The following is an 18,376-nucleotide window of genomic DNA, read 5'->3' on the forward strand; positions in this document are numbered from 1 at the left end:
TCAATGTAAACTGTGCCATTTTTACTGTTGTTAGTCGCTCTGAGCCCAGCTTCACCTGGGAAGGGTGGGATATAAATATAATTTTATCATTTTATTATTATTATAACAACTTGTAACATGCTGTGAACTTGCTGTGAACTTTAAATTCCAATTTCATAACTTCTCCCACGCTCTTTTGTTGTTTAGTCGTGTCTGACTTTTCATGACCCCATGGACCAGAGCACGCCAGGCACTCCTGTTTTCCACTGCCTCCTGCAGTTTGGTCAAACACATGCTGGTAGCTTCGAGAACACTATCCAACCATCTCATCCTCTGTTGTCCCCTTCTCCTTGTGCCCTCCATCTTTCCCAACATCAGGGTCTTTTCCAGGGAGTCTTCTCTTCTCATGAGGTGGCCAAAGTATTGGAGCCTCAGCTTCAGGATCTGTCCTTCCAGTGAGCACTCAGGGCTGATTTCCTTCAGAATGGATAGGTTTGATCTTCTTGCAGTCCATGGGACTCTCAAGAGTCTCCTCCAGCACCATAATTCAAAAGCATCAATTCTTCCCATGCTCTAAGTTGCATACTATATCCAAAGTCTCTCGCCCAGTGTATCATTACTGATTTGATCTGTTTGTCTTTTGTATACCATTCTAGTATTAGTTTATACATTTTTGAAAGTCATTTTGTTTTATTCTCTAGCAGCTCTTTTTCAAACTTAGAGATTTCAGTACAAAAACCATTCTTTTTGTCCACCTTGAATATATCATTTAATCTGTGAACATATTTTCTGCTACTTACCTGGTCAGGGATCACCAACCCAGCATCTCTGGGTACCACGTTGATGGCCCTCCTGTATTCAGGGTGGGGGGGATATTTGAGGTGGCTGGCAGGCACCCCTTTTGCCCATGGAGGGGCTTTTGTATGTGTATGGGGTATTCAAGTGTGTTACTGAGAGAGGTGTACTTAAGCAGAGAGAAAGATGCATGTGGTGTGCGAGGCAGAGAAAGAAAAGGAGGAATGTGTGTGATCTCCTTAAATTAAATTATATGTTTCATTTAAGATTCATATACTGATGGTCACTGTGTCCACAATGTGAACTGAGGGTGTTCTGCTATTGGTATCATTTGTATATATCCCCCCCCCCCGATATTTTCTGCTTTCTTCTTTAATTTTATTTCATCTTTTTCTTCCTCTTGTCATATTTTCACATTAAAAGATAATTTTCAAAAAGGAAGGCTGGATCATAATGAAGATAACAATGAAACCATTTGGCTGTCCAAAGATTGCTAAATGCATAGACTCTGTGTCTCCAATCCACAGACACAGGTTCTCTTTAGACAAAAATGGGTATCGCTTAGGTGTCAATTAAGAGGATGAGCAAAACAATGGAAGCCCAATTTAGGTATCCTGTCCAATCAGAAAATAATATGCAAAGCACTGTTCAAGGGGCTATCTCAAAGGGATAATCTTCTCTCTGTAGAGTTAACCACATACACATAGTCACAACTTTTCAGGTAAGAGCCATATTTTCCCGCAAACTCTTCTCTCCTCCTATGAAATCTCATTCCCTTGGGTTTAAGAATTTGATTAGTCACATGACTTCACTGGGTGTGGTTGTCTCCACACACAAGATTTTGTTACTCTCCTTAAAAAAATGCATTAGGTTGCATATGTAGGGGGGTGTCACTTGCTTGAGCTACCCTTATTGCTTGGCAGTAAAAGAATTATAATAATAGTTTGACCCCTTAAATGAACATAGATGAACGTAGTATTTAGTGGTGGGATCTACTCTCCAGGCATTGCTTAGGTTTCAGAATTTTGTCTTTTAAAGAGTTTGCCAGCCTTATTGCTGGGGACATCTCAGAATGATGTTTTTAAAAAGCAGCCGTAAAAGCCATTAGCTAAAAAAAATCTGCAAAAATCTAACATTGTTAATCAAGAAGTTGCTTTCAGCTTGATCCATGAACACTGTTTTGAATATGTGCCCCTATAGGACAGCCTCTTTTAAAACCACACAGCATCCCTGGAATAGGGCTTCCCAGGAGCCTTGCATGGAATTAGAATGCAAAACCTACAAGCACTGGGGGATGAAGGTGGGGGCAGGGGGAGTGGGTCGTCCCGGGTGCCATGGGGGGGTTACGTTGCAGCTGCCCCCACCCTGGGACGTGCACCACTTGCCATGCGCACCCCGATGCGTGCCACATCCCCTGCGGGTGGCGCACCACACCCCCTGGGACACACGCCACCCATGCCCCCAGATGTACGCCACTCCTGGTGCCAGAGCCGGTTGCTTCGCTGCTGCCTACAAATCAGGCAGGAAATGTTTTTGGTCCCCCCCCCAATTTTTTTAATTGATTTTCCAAAATTTTTAAACAAACATACATATTAACTGTACTTGATCCAATCTTGGTAACATTGTTAGTGACTTCCTCAAATCCCCCTGGCAGAATTTCAGTGTATATCATTGTAACAGTTTTCCAAAACCAATTTTCTTATAAAATTAACTTGCTCACTTAACATCTTTCTTTGTTTTCATTTTGACTTTAAACATATTATTCTCTAACATCACATATTTAAATCCTAAGCCTATCTGGTATTTGCAAGTTTTTTTTCCCCCAATTAAGTTATCTTAGCATATTTAACTAAATAGTCTTTCAATTTCATCCATTCTTCCTGGTACTCCTCCTCCTTCTGGTTGTGGACTCTTCCAGTCAGGTCAGTTAGCTCCAAAAAGTCCATAATCTTCATCAAATAAGACAGGAAATGTAGATATGAAGTTTTAGTCTGGATGGAGCATAGAGAGAAGTGAGAGTGTGTGTAGAGGATAGTTTACTGTACAAATGTTCCTTTTTTGAGGCAAGCGTGGCCCCATTATTTAAGCATAATAAAGCTTTTCTTCTTGCAGCCAGTGGTAATTTCTTTATTGCATGTAAAATTTTCATACCAATATTTCCAAAAACACTCTTGATTTTCTTTTTCAGTGATGTGCATATTTATTTAAATTTGATGAATTAACAGACCCTTTTAAACAATAAGCAATTAAATAAATTAATGGGCCATTTTAAAAGCAGGTGATTGATCTACCAAAATCCCTCATTCTAGCTTTTGGAGCAAGCTCCCAGAAGACAGCTTCCAATGAAGGCAGTTTTTAAAGTTACTAATATGACAATTCAGTCATTTAACTTTTTTTTTTTTTTTTAAAGTTACCAGTGGAGTTCCCAGGAAAGTCAAGAAAAGGCTTGGAGAAGCAAAAAGGATTTTAAGGTATGTATGAAGGCCACAAGAGAGGAGTCCTGCAACAACAACAACAACAACAACAACAACAACAACAACAACAACAACATTATTTGCACCTCACCCATGATAAAGACCAACAGCACCACCTAGTGAATCTAGGGTTCTGAACCCCTGAGAAGAATGAAATAAATAAGCAAACATCCTTAGTTTTATCTCCAGTCTACCTCCTGAGCCCCTTTCACGATAGTTCAGTTGTTCTGAACATGACAGTTCTTTCAGAATGGAACTATCCCTTAAATAACTTTCCAATTAGCTACCTGGACTACTTTCATCAGAGGCAGACCATCTAAACTCCATCTAAGGAAGGAAGGTGGCTTTTACCCAACTCAGTTCAAATATTCATTTGAGGAGTGCGAATTTGGTATTTTCTCATTAACGTGCAAAAATTACATTTCTCTCCCATCCCTATTCAGAAGACTTCCTGGCTGTCTGAACTTCCTAATTTGAAAAGCCCCATAGGAGATGTTAACCACACAGTGTCTTCCCTGGAACTCAGATTGAAGCATAGGAGGTTGGTTACCAAGCATCCGAGATCAGTATACCCCGTTTACCTTTTTTTAAAAAATTCATATTGGTTTCTTTAAATTCATTATATATCATTTCCCAGAACGCTTTTATATCCATATTGGTTTCTTTAAAAGTAAAAAGACTTCATGTTTTTCAAAAGAAGGACTACCAGTGGCTGGGAACACAGAAAGTAGCCTCTCCATTTCCCCCTGCTTCCAAGGAAGTCCGGTGGAGGATGGCATGGGATTTGGGGGAAATGTGGACCCCGAGGGCAGGTGTAGGATACAGACTGCTGGTGAGATTACTTGCAGAACACTCACCAACATGCTCTGGCAACCTGAAAGCAACAAAAATATGCACTTTAACAATAAGAATTTCACTTCCTTTCTTCCCAAACATAATTTATTATCTCACTAACTGTGAGTGAATGGTATAAAAATAAAAATCAGTTTGTGTGTGTGTGTGTAGAGGAGGATTTTTTGGAACAGCACTGGTTAGAATTGTCAATATCACTGTTGCCCTGTGGTTGCAGTGCAGGCAAGAGGAAATGTGGTCCCAGCCACCAACGAGGAAGTCAGGGGCTGCTGCAATGGGCCAGCAAGAGCATTAGCGAGGGGCCTGGTACCACAGCTGTCAGCTAACGGACCATCAGCTTCATGAAGTTTCCTTCCCCTTCCACTGCAGCAAAGCTAGAAGTGAGAGGAAGAACACTTTGGTTAGAGAATCAAGAAAATCAATCAGAGGTCACAGACAGCTTCCTCCCAGCAAGAACACCAGCAAGGGGTTCCCTAAGTAGATTGAAATGCCTGGTAAGAACTCACATTCTCAAGATGCCCACCCTTCCTCTACCTTTGTCCTCCATTCCCTTGTGCATCTGCTTTGTTTAGTTGGGAGGCAGTGATGGCCGCCAACCTAGGTGGCTTTGAAAGACGATTAGACAAATTTCTGGAGGAGAGGGCTATCGATGGCTACTAGCCATGATTGCCTTGCTCTGCCATGTCAACAAACTGGAGGCCAATGGTGCTTCTGAAAACTACAGGAGGTCTGGGTCCTGCCTGCTGGTTTCTCACAGGTATCTGGATGCTGGACTAGGGGAGCCACTGGCCTGACCCCACAGGCTATTCTTATATTCGTATGCTCTTATGTTCTTATTTTTTGTTTATGCACAGATTCAGGTGCTGTTGCACTACAACTTTCATTGGTTCTCCAGCCCATTGGCCACATTGGCTGGAGCTGACGGGAGTCCAAAAATATCTGGAGGACCATGGGTTAGCAGCCTCTGAGGTATTGCATCTAGTTACTTTCAGCACTCTAGAAACAGCAAAGTGTGATGAGGAAGATGTGGGGAGTGCATCATCACTACGAAACCTTCACACTGGGGTGGTAGGAATGTCTTTGGAACCAAGCTTGGGATGAATGGTATATCAATAGGACTTCCGGGTTGGCGCGATCTGGAAATGGCGGATTCCCTCCGAGCTCCGGAGGGAATCGGCTCAGCGGTGGATGGGTCTTTGCCGTGCCGGCGACACGGGGACCCTTAAAAACCGCAGGCGCGGAAGCCTGCGGACTGAAGACTCAGCGGGTGCCTTAAGCGCCCCCCCTGATTCGCGAAGAGCCTTTTTAAAGGCTACGGAGGGGATACGGGGGACGGCGCGGCACTGAGAGTCGATCGCTACCGCCGCTGAGCGAAGCCGCGAGCCATAACTGGAGAGCGCTGACTTCCTTCCTTGAAATTTGGACTGAAAAAAAGAACCCGTGAGTAATCTGGAACTGAACTTTAAAATTTTTACCTTCTGAATTTGAGACGACCGGGGGGTGTGCTAAAAGGAAGTCCCCACCCCCCCCCTTGCAGACGATCCAGAGCAACGATATAAGAGCTAAGCTGGAGTGCCTACCCTGTAAAGGGTGAGTTTCAAAAAGACAGTAACTTCCAAGATTTGGAAAGGCAAATTTGAGCAGGAGAGTGGAGTGTTGGAAGAGACTTTGTTTTGTTGTAAACAACCCTCCCTCCCGGGCCCGGGAGCGACCTGCTTTGGAGCCTGTATAGAGGAGCAGAATTTGACAGCTGTCAAAGCTGTCAAATGGACTGTTAACAGTGGAAAAATTGCTATTTAAGATCTCTCCGGATTAAAAGGAGTTACAATTGAATCAAAATTGTTGGAAACAAAGAAACAATAACAGGACAGAGGATTGTTGGAGAAAAGAACATTAAGTAACCAGATTCCCTCTAGGGGGAATTCTGTGGAATTACAATGGCTGTGGGTGGAAAGATACTGAGAGAAATCGAAAGGATGTTTTCACTGGTGGGAACCTTACAGGAGCAGACTACAGCTATGAGTAAACAACTGATGACCTTGAATTCTGAAACAAGTAGTTCTGCTGAATGTAATGAGGACTTGAGTGAGAAAGAACCCACAGCTGAATTCGAAATAATAAACAAAGAAGAGGAGAAGACAAAACAAGAAAGAGAACAAGTTAAGTGGGAAAATACTAACCAGAAGCCGACATCTGGAGAACACAAGCAAGGAGACTATTGGATTAAATCCATTTTAAGCCTACGAAAGATACAGAAGACGAAAGTGGAGGCCCCGGGAGTTTATGGAATTCAGGAACTTGAAATAAAGAAGTACAATTGGGGCCTCCACATAGACTTTGATTTTGATTATCATCAAGACTCAGGCCTTGTGGAAATTCTTCAGCAGTTGTTTCTAAATATGGGAAGAGACTATGGACTGATTGGATTGATTGTGAAGGAACTCTTTCGAGACTCGATGACCGACAAAAAGGACTACCAACAAAACCGGCGGAGAGGGACTGAAAGAGATTTGAGAGCCTCGGACGTGCGGAACCCAGGCTAAAAACTGTTATTTTGGACATGTCTTGGGAAAGGACGCAAACCGGGGATGGGAGGGAGGGAAGCATTTAAATTCAAACAACACTCAAGACCAGGGGGTTTAGTTAATAAGAAAATTATTCAAGAAAAAATGAGAAATCGAGGGAAGAGAATTGGGGTCCAACTTAGGGAAAATTTATTTTTGTTTTTCTTTATAAAAGGATTAATATTAAGATGGAAAAGGAAATGCCAACTTGCTGACATAAATTTGGGAATAGGGAGGCAAGGGTGGGGGTGGGGGGAAGTCAAGGACTAGGGTTAGAAAATAAGATGTTAGGAAATTGTACATGTTTGTCGTCTTTTATGTTTGTTTTGGTGTTCTGTGTTTTGTTTTTGTCTATATAAAATGTGAAAACCCAATAAAAATATTTTAAAAAAAATATGAATGGTATATCAATAAAGTTAAATACTGCTCTTCAGAGTGTGAAATATTGCCAAACAGAAAAAAGAATCTGCCCCTTTTAAAAGAAAAACAAAACAAAGCAAAATAAGACCTTCTGTAATGCAACTTATGCCATCAACAAAGGGACTTTTATTTTTTCAAAAGTTTACTCATAGACTTAATTAGATCCACATGGTTATAAATGTGCATCCTTTGATTTAATACCTGTTTCCAACTCCCCCATCCAGGCCCAATAAAAACAACAGCATTGCTATTCTCCTATAAGCCAACTGGACCTCTATGCACAAGGTACATATGAGAAGCAAATTAGCAGGGTACATCATTAAATTGGTCATAAAAGGGGAGCTGGCATAATGTAACTATCTGGTTACATTAATATGCTTCCTAGCATACTTTAGGAAATTAAAGGAAACATCACTCCATAGAAAAACATTACTGCAGTTTCAATATATCATATAGTGCTTTCCCTTGCCATATGTTCCCCTGTTTTATGGTTGTTTTAGACTTATCTTCAAACCACTTGTAATAGGGCAGAGAAGTCCTCAGTCAGTGTTAAGACTTGATCCTTACATTTTCCAAGTTTCAAAGCAGGTGTCTTTAATTTGAATGGGGCAAAGAAGGTTAAATCTTTGTAAATGTTCCTCACCTATAGAAAGCTAATTCGACAAAACAATTTGGGAACTCTGAGATGAGACTTCCCGCAGCTTCCATTTTCCCTTAACCCTTAAGGTGTTGTCTCCCTGCAAAACGTTTGTAGACATTAAAAACACAGCTCTGACCTAGTGATTTATTGAGATCACTTCCTTATGGATCAAAGCAAGTCTCAAGAATCAAGGTAAGGAGATCCAAGAGCGTTGATGTTGGGAATGGAGTCAAGCCTGGCAATCAGCCTGAAACGAAGTCTAAGCACATGCAAATGAACCAACTATGTATTGCTTCCTTAGTTAGCCCTGTCAATGGAAGGGTTGCTGGTTATGGCTACCTCAAGCTTGTGCTCACCAATGCTAATGTGTGGTGTGCTGGCAACATCCTGACCCAGGATGTTGGTCTTCGCCAGGCTGATGGTGAGGTTGAAGTCCATGCAGGCATGGGCAAAACAATTGATGAGTTTCTGCAGAGCTTCCTCAGAGTGCACTGTCAAGGCTGCGTCATTTGCAAACAACATCTCTCAGATAAGAACCTGCCACACTTTTGTCTTGACGTGGAGACAAGACAGGTAGAACAGACCCCCGTGACTCCTTGAATGGATGTACACACTGTCTTCACTTGAGCTGTAGGCATATGAGAGCAACAGGGAGAAGAATATGCCAAAGAGAGCTGGGGTGAGAACACAGCCCTGTTTCACACTGCTGGGCATGATGATGGTGGTAGTGGTGATAATGATGACGACAACAACAACAGAAATAGAAATTTGTTATTTATACCCCACCCATCTGGCTGGGTTTCCCCAGCCACTTTGGGCGGCTCCAAACAGAATATTAAAAACACAACAAAACATCAACATTAAAAACTTCCCTAAACAGGGCTGCCTTCAGATATCTTCTAAAAGCCATTTCCTTCTAAATGTTCATTTCCTTGGCATCTGATGGGAGGGCATTCCACATGGTGGGCACCACCACTGAGAAGGCCCTCTGCTTGGTTCCCTGTAACCTCACTTCTCGCAGTGAGGGAACTGCTAGAAGGCCCTCAGAGCTGGACCTCAGTGTCCAGGCTGAACGATGGGTATGGAGACGCTCCTTCAGGTATACTGGGCCAAGGCTGAGGCATCAAATGGCAGGGCAGAGTCTCAAACAAAGATGTACTTTCCCAAGCCCACATTCCTAGCATGTCAGAGGAGCCTTTCTAATCAGCCTTTGGCGCTCTTTCTGCCCATGCCCTGTCCCGAGGCTATACCCCTCACCACCCCTGCTCCTCTTTTTCTGGATTTCAGGCTGCCTTTGAGAGCAGTCCTGCTCATAGACACACTCTCTGATTTGACTCTTGGAATTTCCAGCTGGATGCCCATCTTTGAATCTCATCTGCCTGCATATCTGCCCAGTGGATGCCCTGCTGGGGCCAGGGGCCACCAGATCCCCTCAGAGCCCTTTTGCTCCTGCCCAGTAGCCTACAGTAGCCTAGGAACACCAGATTTCCTTCTAGCTCCCCACTTCTCTATGCAGTTTAAGAATAGGTAAAGACCTCCATCTCTTTCTCCTCACCATCCTGCCCCCTCCCTCATTGATCTAGGCATTGCCACACTGCCACCTGCCTTGACTCACTGCCACCCTGCTTCCCTTCTGGGATAGGTTTCAGTAACTCCATACTCAGCAGCTAAGGTGATTTAGCTGTTGCTGCCTTTTAATAAACTTTTCTGCGTTAAGTCCCAAAATCTAAGCTCTGCTTCCCCTTCCCAGGGCTCTTACAGGAATGCGCTAATATATGCGTATTGCTACTTTCTGGTCCAGCTGCATCAGATTGACAGTAGCCTGTCAGACTGTCCTCTGGGAGGAATCGAGCCAGCAGCTGCCAAGGGAGTTTCTCAGACTGGCTTGTTTGGAAGGCAATCGACCAGAGTCCCTTGTTTGGAACTAACAGGAAGCTATGGCTAATTGTGGCTTCCTAGTTTATTTCCTTGCTCACATGAAGCAAAGTGGGAGCAAATGTGTTGCATGTGAGCACACAAAGCCTATGCATACCTTGGCTTATTAAACTAATCAGTAATAGCAACTTTCAATTTACCAGCTAGTTGGAAAATACTCTTGCATTTCTGAAGCTGTTTCTGACCTTCCAAGTGTCTCCATTTCCCAGGGACAGTCCCAGATTTACAGAAGCCGTCTGATTTGGTCCCAGAATGTCCCGCTTTTCCTTTGGACGCCCCTATTTTCATCGAGAAATGTTGGAGGGTATGGAGTTATTTGACCCCCAAGCCATCTGAAGGCAATCCTGTATAGGGAAGGTTTTTAGTTTTATATAAGTTGAAAGCTGCCCAGAGTTGCTGGGGCAAGCCAGTCAGTTGGATGGGGTATAAATAGTATAATAATAATAATAATAATAATAATAATAATAATAATAATAAATAATATAATTATTTATACCCCGCCCATCTGGCTGGGTTTCCCAAGCCACTCTGGGCAGCTTCCAACAAAATATTAAAATATAGTGGTCTGTTAAACATTAAAAGTTTCCCTAAATAGGGCTGCATTCAGATGTCTTCTAAAAATCTGGTAGTTGTTCTTCTCTTTGACATCTGGTGGGAGGGCATTCCACAGGGTGGATACCACTACCGAGAAGGCCCTCTGCCTGGTTCCCTGTAACTTGGCTTCTCGCAGTGAGGGAACCGCCAGAAGGCCCTTGGTGCTCAACCTCAGTTTCTGGGTAGAACGATGGGGGTGGAAACGCTCCTGGACCGAGGCCATTTAGGGCTTTAAAGGTCAGCACCAACACTTTGAAATGTACTGGGAGCCAATGTAGATCTTTCCAGACCGGTGTTATGTGGTTTCAGCAGCCGCTCCCAGTCACCAGTCTAGCTGCCGCATTCTGGATTAGTTGTAGTTTCCGGGTCACCTTCAAAGGTAGCCCCGCATTGCAGTAATTCAAGCGAGAGATGATGATGATGATTAAAATAGGATGCCCCTATTTTCATCAGAGAAATGTTGGAGTGTATATACTGTTTTGGTTCTGGTGTGTTACTGTACCAGGGAATTAAATATATAATATTAAAGATGGCCTTTCCTTTCACCAATAAGTGGTAGCTATCATCTGTTAAATTACGAAAGGGCACACATTATTGTTGTGCAAATTCCTTTCAATGCAACCATCAATTTATCAGCTAAACAGCAGGTGAGTAGCCAAGTGAAAATGCCTTGATTCACATGGCTCTGCTCTCAGTGGATTTATTTTCCCCTGTGATGATCTCTTTTGAAACGCTTCCTCATTTCTTAGCAAAACAATGTAAAGTTTCTGCAGGGTATAAAGAGATGTGAGATTATGAAATCAAATAAGCCCATGCTGTCTCAGTGGATTTGACTGTTATTAACTGCCCAAGAGATTCAAATCCAGGTTCTAAGTTAATCCCGTTGCTGATACAGGCATATCTTTCTAGGGCTCTGGGAAGCCAGCTTGCAGAAGCTATCTGCTCTACAAGTTAAAAGCTAACCACTCAGAAGGGTCACTTCTTGTGGGATGAAGCTGGGTCATCAGTTATCCCCCACTCCAACAGGGAAGGAAATAATAACCCCCCTCAAGATACTTTTCATAAGACATCCCACAACAGTAAGTAAAACACAAGGTGTACCAAAATTAGGAAGGAGCTGGATCGTGATGTTGTAAATGGAATTCATGCAGTGGGGTTCGAAAATCCGGGGCTCCTTGAAAGCTTATCAGAGGCTAATGATAGACTGGGTGAGGGATTTGGGGCATAACATTCAACTTTTAGATTGGGAAAGGTTATGGAAAACAGATTTGAAATTCTCAGCATGTTGTACGCTGAAAGAAAACTATATGAAAATTATGTACTGGTGGTAATTGACTCCTAGTACGGTAAGTTAGCAAAAACTATATAAGACAAGTACAAATACCTGCTGCGTATGTAGGGGGGGAGATACCTTTTATCATATGTGGTGTCATGTAAGGTAATAAAAGCATTCTGGGAAATGATATATAATGAATTGGGTAAAAAATGTTTAAAATAACTTTTATTTAAAAAAAACAAAAACAGAAGCTTTCTTATTAGGAATTGTAGGTACTGCCACCCCAAAGGAGATGACTTTTTATGTATACGACAGCAGCCACATGGATGCCACTAGCCTGGAGATGGAAAGCAGACAAAGACTCTACCAGAGAAGAATGGCAAATTAAACTGTTGGACTATGCAAAATTGGAAAACTGACTGGAAAGCTCAGGAACCAAGAAGACAAAAATTTCAAGAAAGAATGGGGGGGATTATAATTTATTTAGGAGACCACTGCAAGCAGTTGAAAACATTGGTAGGATTTTAACAACACTTGTAATGTAACAGTTACTATGGACAATATGGAGAGATACTGTCAGGGAACTGACATCGGAGCTAGAGGCGGAGGGAAGGCTCTCAAATGATGCTGGAGAAGGGCCCAGCAGGGAGAGAAACAGCTCAGCAGATGGGGAAGCAAATCAGCGCAACACCAGGGATATAGAGGGGCTGATGGTGGAATCGGCGAGAGGGCTCCAGGACTCTTCACCGGACACCAGCGGGGAGAGCACGGGTCCTCCGCTACCCACACCCTCCCTGCGCAGAAGACCTCCGTGCAGGGAGAGTAGGAGGAGACTTGGCGTCAAACTACTTTTATGTTGGAAAAGGTTTAAGAAACGCCCACTGACGGATTCTGCTAGCAACTGAGGCAGCCACGAAGTGAAGGGCTGTCCAGACAGAAAGGTTTAACAAGGCAACACAGCCAGGAGTGGCGGTAACTTACGCACGAGCAACCCCACATTCATGACAGATACAAAATGTGAATCATGAAATAATATGCAGCTGAAAATGTTGACAATAAGACCCATGGAGAGGGTGGTGGGAAGTCTGGAGATTCAGAGAAATCTCTAAAGGTGGATATACATTGTTATAACTTTACGCTTGCAAAATCAAATAAAAACTGTTTTCAAAAAAAGAAGAAAAGGAAGCGTATGGGAGGCTTTTGACTTTCCCAGCATGCTGTTGTGTTTGGTCCAATTCTCTCAGACAGCACCTGAAGTGATAAGCTTGTTTCTAGATTGTACCACTTTATGCCGCAAGGGTGGGTGCTGACATGACTGAGGATCCCTGGAGAGGACATTCTCTGAGGCAGCCCCTACGTTGTGGAACTACTTTCTCACAGAGATGTGTGCTTCATTATACAGCTTTGGACGATTGCTGAAGATGCATCTCTTTAACAAGGCTCCTCCCCCCGTTCCTCCACATGCAGCTGCTGGGTGACCTTGGGATAGTCACACTTCTTTGAAGTCTCTCAGCCTCACTCACCTGACAGAATAAAAAAAATCTTTCCAGTAGCACCTTAGAGACCAACTAAGTTTGTTATTGGTATGAGCTTTCGTGTGCATGCACACTTCTTCAGATACCACGAAAGCTCATACCAATAATAAACTTAGTTGGTCTCTAAGGTGCTACTGGAAGGAATTTTTTTATTTTTTATTTTGTTTCGCCTACGGCAGATCAACACAGCTACCTACCTGTCACCTCCCAGAGTGTTTGTTGTGGGGGAGGAAGGAGATTGTTAGCCGCTTTGAGACTCCTTAGGGTAGTGATAAAGTGGGATATCAAATCCAAACTCCTCCTCCTCCTTTTTCTGGCTTTTGACACTGAAGATGAATATTGTTAGGACCCACTTTGTTTTTGAAATTAAACTGTTTGATATTAAAACACAATATGATGCAATATTAATGTTGCGTTTTAATTGCTGAAACCTTCCCTGGGACTTTAGGGTGAAGGGCAGGCAATAAATTATTGCAATAACAATGGTTATTATTTTTAATCCTTGTGCATAGAAAATTGCAAGGTTAGAAGCCTCCTTAACAATGAGATTTTTTCCCTTTAATCTCAGTAGAGGTTTGGTTTTTTTTTGCTTGTTTATGGCACAGGGGAGCACTCAGTCATGTGAACCCCCACCTGAAGTATAAAAGGTACAGGCATACCATTTTCTTTGTAGCAAACCAACCCTAAAGAAATAATAATAATAATAATAATAATAATAATAATAATAATAATAAATTTTTATTTATACCCCACCCTTCCCTGTTTAAAAACTGGGCTCAGGGCAGCTAACAGCAAATATAAAACATTGATTAAAATGCGACTTAAAAACAGCATACAATACAACATAAATGCAGCATCAATGTCAATAAAATTCAAAAATTCAGGGATCATTTTTTGGGGGGTGGGGGAACCACAGTCAGTAAACATCAAATGATCACCAGGGCTAACTGGCCAAGTTGGTCCTACTAGCCCCAGCAAGGAGACCAGGGAAGAGTTTAAATGTGGGGTCCCAGAAGGGTTTCTTCATAGAAAAGGAAAGGGAAAAGGGAATAGAGGATCAGGCTAATTCAAATTGAAGGCCAGGCGGAATAGCTCTGTCTTACAGGCCCTGCAGAAGGAGATCAAGTCTGGCTTCTTTAGGGCCCAGGACCTTTAAGCAATTATTATTCATGGACCTAGGGGTCCTATGTGGGACGTACCAGGAGAGGTGGTCCCGAAAGTACGATAGGACTCAGGATGGGGCTGTGCAGCTGAAGAAGTGATGTTCTGTAGAGAGGAGTTGGCTCTGATCACAGCCACTGTCGATGAGTTTTATGGGATTCAGGAAAGTATCTGGGGCATTGCTTAAAGGGGTCTCAAGTCAAAGTGAAGAATTAAGGGGTGGATTGGATAAGGGTCTTGGATTCTGTCTCTCCTCCCTCTCATCAAACCCAAAAGGCCTTCAACTAGGACACCTGTTTTCCACTTGCCCCCAAGGTTCTGCCATTTCTCCTGGGATAGGGGGTGTTAAGCTAATATTCCACTGAAGATAAAAAGAACTGTTTTATTTCCTGCTTCATTTTGGATATTACAGAGTTTTGCAAAGCACCTCAGCTCCATCTTCCAGCCATTGTCAGCTAAGGAGGATGGATTTTGGTCCTTCATCATCAGGCATGAACTAAATCCTCTTGCTCCCTTATAGTTGCTAGCTACAACAGCTGCAAGAGGGAAAATCCTGCTTCCTAGTTTTCAAAACAACAGCCTGTCTTAGTGCCGAAAAGACTATTAGTACTATGGAGACTTAACCTTCATTGGCAGAGGAGTTGTCTTTCATTCAGCAGCCCTCCTCTATTCATTTTGATTTCTGCCAATCACTTTGTGCCAGACGAAGAAGGATATGTATTGATGGTTCAGTCTCCAAATCCTGCACTTAACATGACATAGTAAATGCTAGTTAGAATCCATTGTTGTACATTACAATACTAGCAAAATGCCTATCATAATGATGAATGGGATGTGTGTGTGTGGAGAATGGGGGTTCGTCTATCGAAAGGACTGCTGGAGACGGGTGCAAGCAACCACAGGGACATTGCCAGTAAGGCCCATTCTGCTAGAATGGGACACAAAAGATGAGGAGGTCAAATCGGTCATAATCAAATGGGCACAGTATATAGGACATAATATACAATTTGAGGACAGGGGGAAAATTGTGGAAAATAAATTTGAAATTTACAGGTTGTTCTCTTTTGAAAGAAAATTATATGAAAATGATGTATAGATGGTATATTACACCAGTACAGATAGCAAAAATGTACAAAACTGGGTCAAACACATGTTGGAAATGTAAAGAAAAAGAAGGGACTTTTTATCAGATGTGGTGGGAATGTAGAGAAGTTTTAAAAAATTGGGAAATGATATATAATGAATTGAAAAAAAATGTTTTAAATGACATTTGTAAAAAAAAACCCAGAAGCATTTCTGTTAGGGATTGTAGGACAAGACCTGCTAAGAAAAACAAAGAACTTATTTATGTATGCTACAACAGCAGCAAGAGTCTTGATAGCACAAGGATGGAAGAATGAGGAAACCCCAACAAAAGAACAGTGGCAAGAAAAATTGATGAGCTACACAGAGCTGGCTAAATTGACATACAAATTGTGGGATAAGGACAACTGTGACTTTAAGGAAGAATGGGAGCTTTTTACAACTTATCTAAAAGACAACAGATTTTGAATAAACATACACAAATTTATTAGTTGATAACATGGTAGATAGATACTGTAAGGATATGTATAATTTTACAACATGCAGAGAATAATATGTTCTGAGAAAATCAGAGAGAGGAGCTGAGGGAAGTCTCGGGGGGGAAGGAAGGTTTGAAGGGGGTGGGGGAAATGAATATGATATGTTTTGATAATCTGTTATGTTGAAATTGTTAATAAAAACATTTTTTTTTTAAAAAAAAAGACATTGCCAGTAAGGCCCAACCACCCACTGTTGACATGGAGGGCACATTTTGCTTCTACTTTATTCTCAAGTACAACACATAAGTTCTCTCAGCAGAGTGAAGGGCATTATTATATAGCAGAAAATAAAGGGAGCCACATATGTAGAATAGAAAGTAAAGAGGCACACTCAGACATCAGTGTGGTGGTGGTAAAACATATTCTCTGCTCCCTAGTAACCCTGCCCCCTTGGAATCCTGATCATTGAGTATACCCTGTAATTCCAGTCTGAAGCTATTTGCAGAGCACTTATTGGGTTCAGTTTCTTAATCACACTTGAGCCCTTTTCAGGCATTCATCTCTCATGCTCTTAGACTCATGTGAGAGGAAAAACAGGGCCACAATCTCTGGCCTAGCCCCCTCCAACCATGCCCCTGTTTGTCCATTTGAGGATACAGTCAGAAGTGGGGAGCCTGCTGTACATGTGTAAACCCCCCCCCCCGCTGCCCAATTTAGGGATTGGCCCAGGTGCATATGGGCAAAATGGAGGAAGAAAAGCCAGAGACTATTATCTGAAGATATGTAAGCCTTCAGACATTATAGAAAACCAAGAGAAAACGATGAATGCCTTGGATTTCCTCTTCCTACATTGATGCTCTAATATTAGTAAAGAAGTCATAAATCTCCTAACCCTCTGGTGAGAAATATAAGCTGTTTCTGTTTCTCAAGTTTTCTGTTGAATGAGGTACAAACATTTCACTTTGGGAATTATATAGGAAGTGCAAAACAGGAAGTAGAATCCTTCCCACTTCCTGCCTCACCCTCCTTTTTTTTTTAACATTCAAAGCTGCTTTGAGGTTGGAAGCACACAAGAAAGTCCCTCACATAAAATTATTGTAAAGCAGAAAATGTCTGAAAATTTCACTGGGAAAACTGAATTTTCAAGAAACCAAGCCAAAGGACAATAAAACCCAACATCCAAAACAATATAATAGAATGTTAAAGCCTATTAAAACAAACCATAACTTAGGAAACATAACCTATAAATATTTTAAAATAAATATGTACTGAAACCCAGTACAGCCATCCACCCTGGGGGGGGGGTTAAAATGATATGCCAATACTCGTATTTTGATAGAAGTGCTATGGGTGCCAGCACAAAATGTATTCCATGGGTAGCAGAAAAAACAAGAGGTGATGGTACTCCGTATCGGTGGATAGTTACACAAAAAACACTGTAGCCAAGCAAAATCACGAATAATTCCCATTAACTACTGGAAACTCTGGTGCAAATCTGGTTCAAGAGCACAGAAACATCAGACATTGTCTTGGAAAATTTTCTTCACTGCCATTACTACAAATGCACAGAACAATTTTTGTATCCCTCCACATTTCCATTGATTACACCACATTGAAACAGTGCGCCTCACTCTCACGACATTTTCTGTATTTTCCCTTCCACTTTTACCTCAAATCTTTTCTCCTGTTTAGATCCTTTACTAGTTGTCGACTTCTCTGTTACCTCCCATTGTCACTGTCAAAGGCCAGAGCTGGTAACCTTATCCTCTGTCTCTCGGAATGTGGGGTGACTTCACTGTTTGTGTCATAACTGCTGAGATGGATGACATCATAGTGCACAGTGACAACAACTGACATGCATTAGCACATTATGTGTTGTAACCGAACGGCACTGCTGCTAGGTTATCACTGCCCAGACTGCTCCTTCTGAGAAACTTACCCCTTCTTGCTCGCTGCTGCTGCTGATGGTTATGTGATGTCTCCAACTTCCTTCAAATCCCACAACATTGGTCTGTAGATGAATGCGCTTTTCTGTCTTAGGCTGCAGGCACAGAGCCAGTCAGAAGCTGCAACAATACTACTCTCCTTGGCTTACTAACTGGCTTTTTATTCAGTGTTTTGAAAACATGTTTACTTTTTCAATACCAGAAAAGAAACATCGTATAATTAAATGTCATTTTAGTTACTGACAATTTCTGGCATGTTTGTCCCTGTTCAAGTTACACCCAGTGCAGGTGCCCTAATCTAAACAGAGATGTGATTACAAGTTTACATTGGCATGTCAAACACTTGTATTGTACTGGCTGGTACATCACTTGCGGAGCACCAAGTAAGTTTTAAGCTAGCTCGGCTGAAGCTGGAGTCATCTGACAAATTTCAGAAGGAACTGGGAAACAGTGGGTTCCAGGGAGCTGGATCTAGACAGCAAGCATTTGCAGGAAGAGATCCAAGCAGGGCAGGAGCTACTTTGACAGTGTTCGGAGGTGAGCCCTTAAATAGCAAACCAGGCCCCAATCTTACCCCATACCCAAGAACCGGCAGGAATTAAAAGGGATGGTGTCTGGAATCAGCGCTTTGGAAAAGAGCATT

At 42.2% G+C, this 18,376-nt stretch overlaps 1 long non-coding RNA gene across 1 annotated transcript; it reads right to left on the reverse strand.

The window, feature by feature from the left end:
• Positions 1-4,233: 4,233 nt before the first annotated feature.
• Positions 4,234-17,585, reverse strand: LOC309533625. The gene is made up of 2 exons (XR_014220342.1): positions 17,457-17,585; positions 4,234-4,474 (listed from the first exon to the last, which is right to left on the reverse strand). It is a non-coding gene; the product is annotated as an uncharacterized lncRNA (long non-coding RNA).
• Positions 17,586-18,376: the final 791 nt, after the last annotated feature.

Source organism: Podarcis vaucheri (genome assembly GCF_965113315.1).
Source record: "Podarcis vaucheri genome assembly, chromosome: 5".
Lineage (NCBI taxonomy): Eukaryota > Metazoa > Chordata > Lepidosauria > Squamata > Lacertidae > Podarcis > Podarcis vaucheri.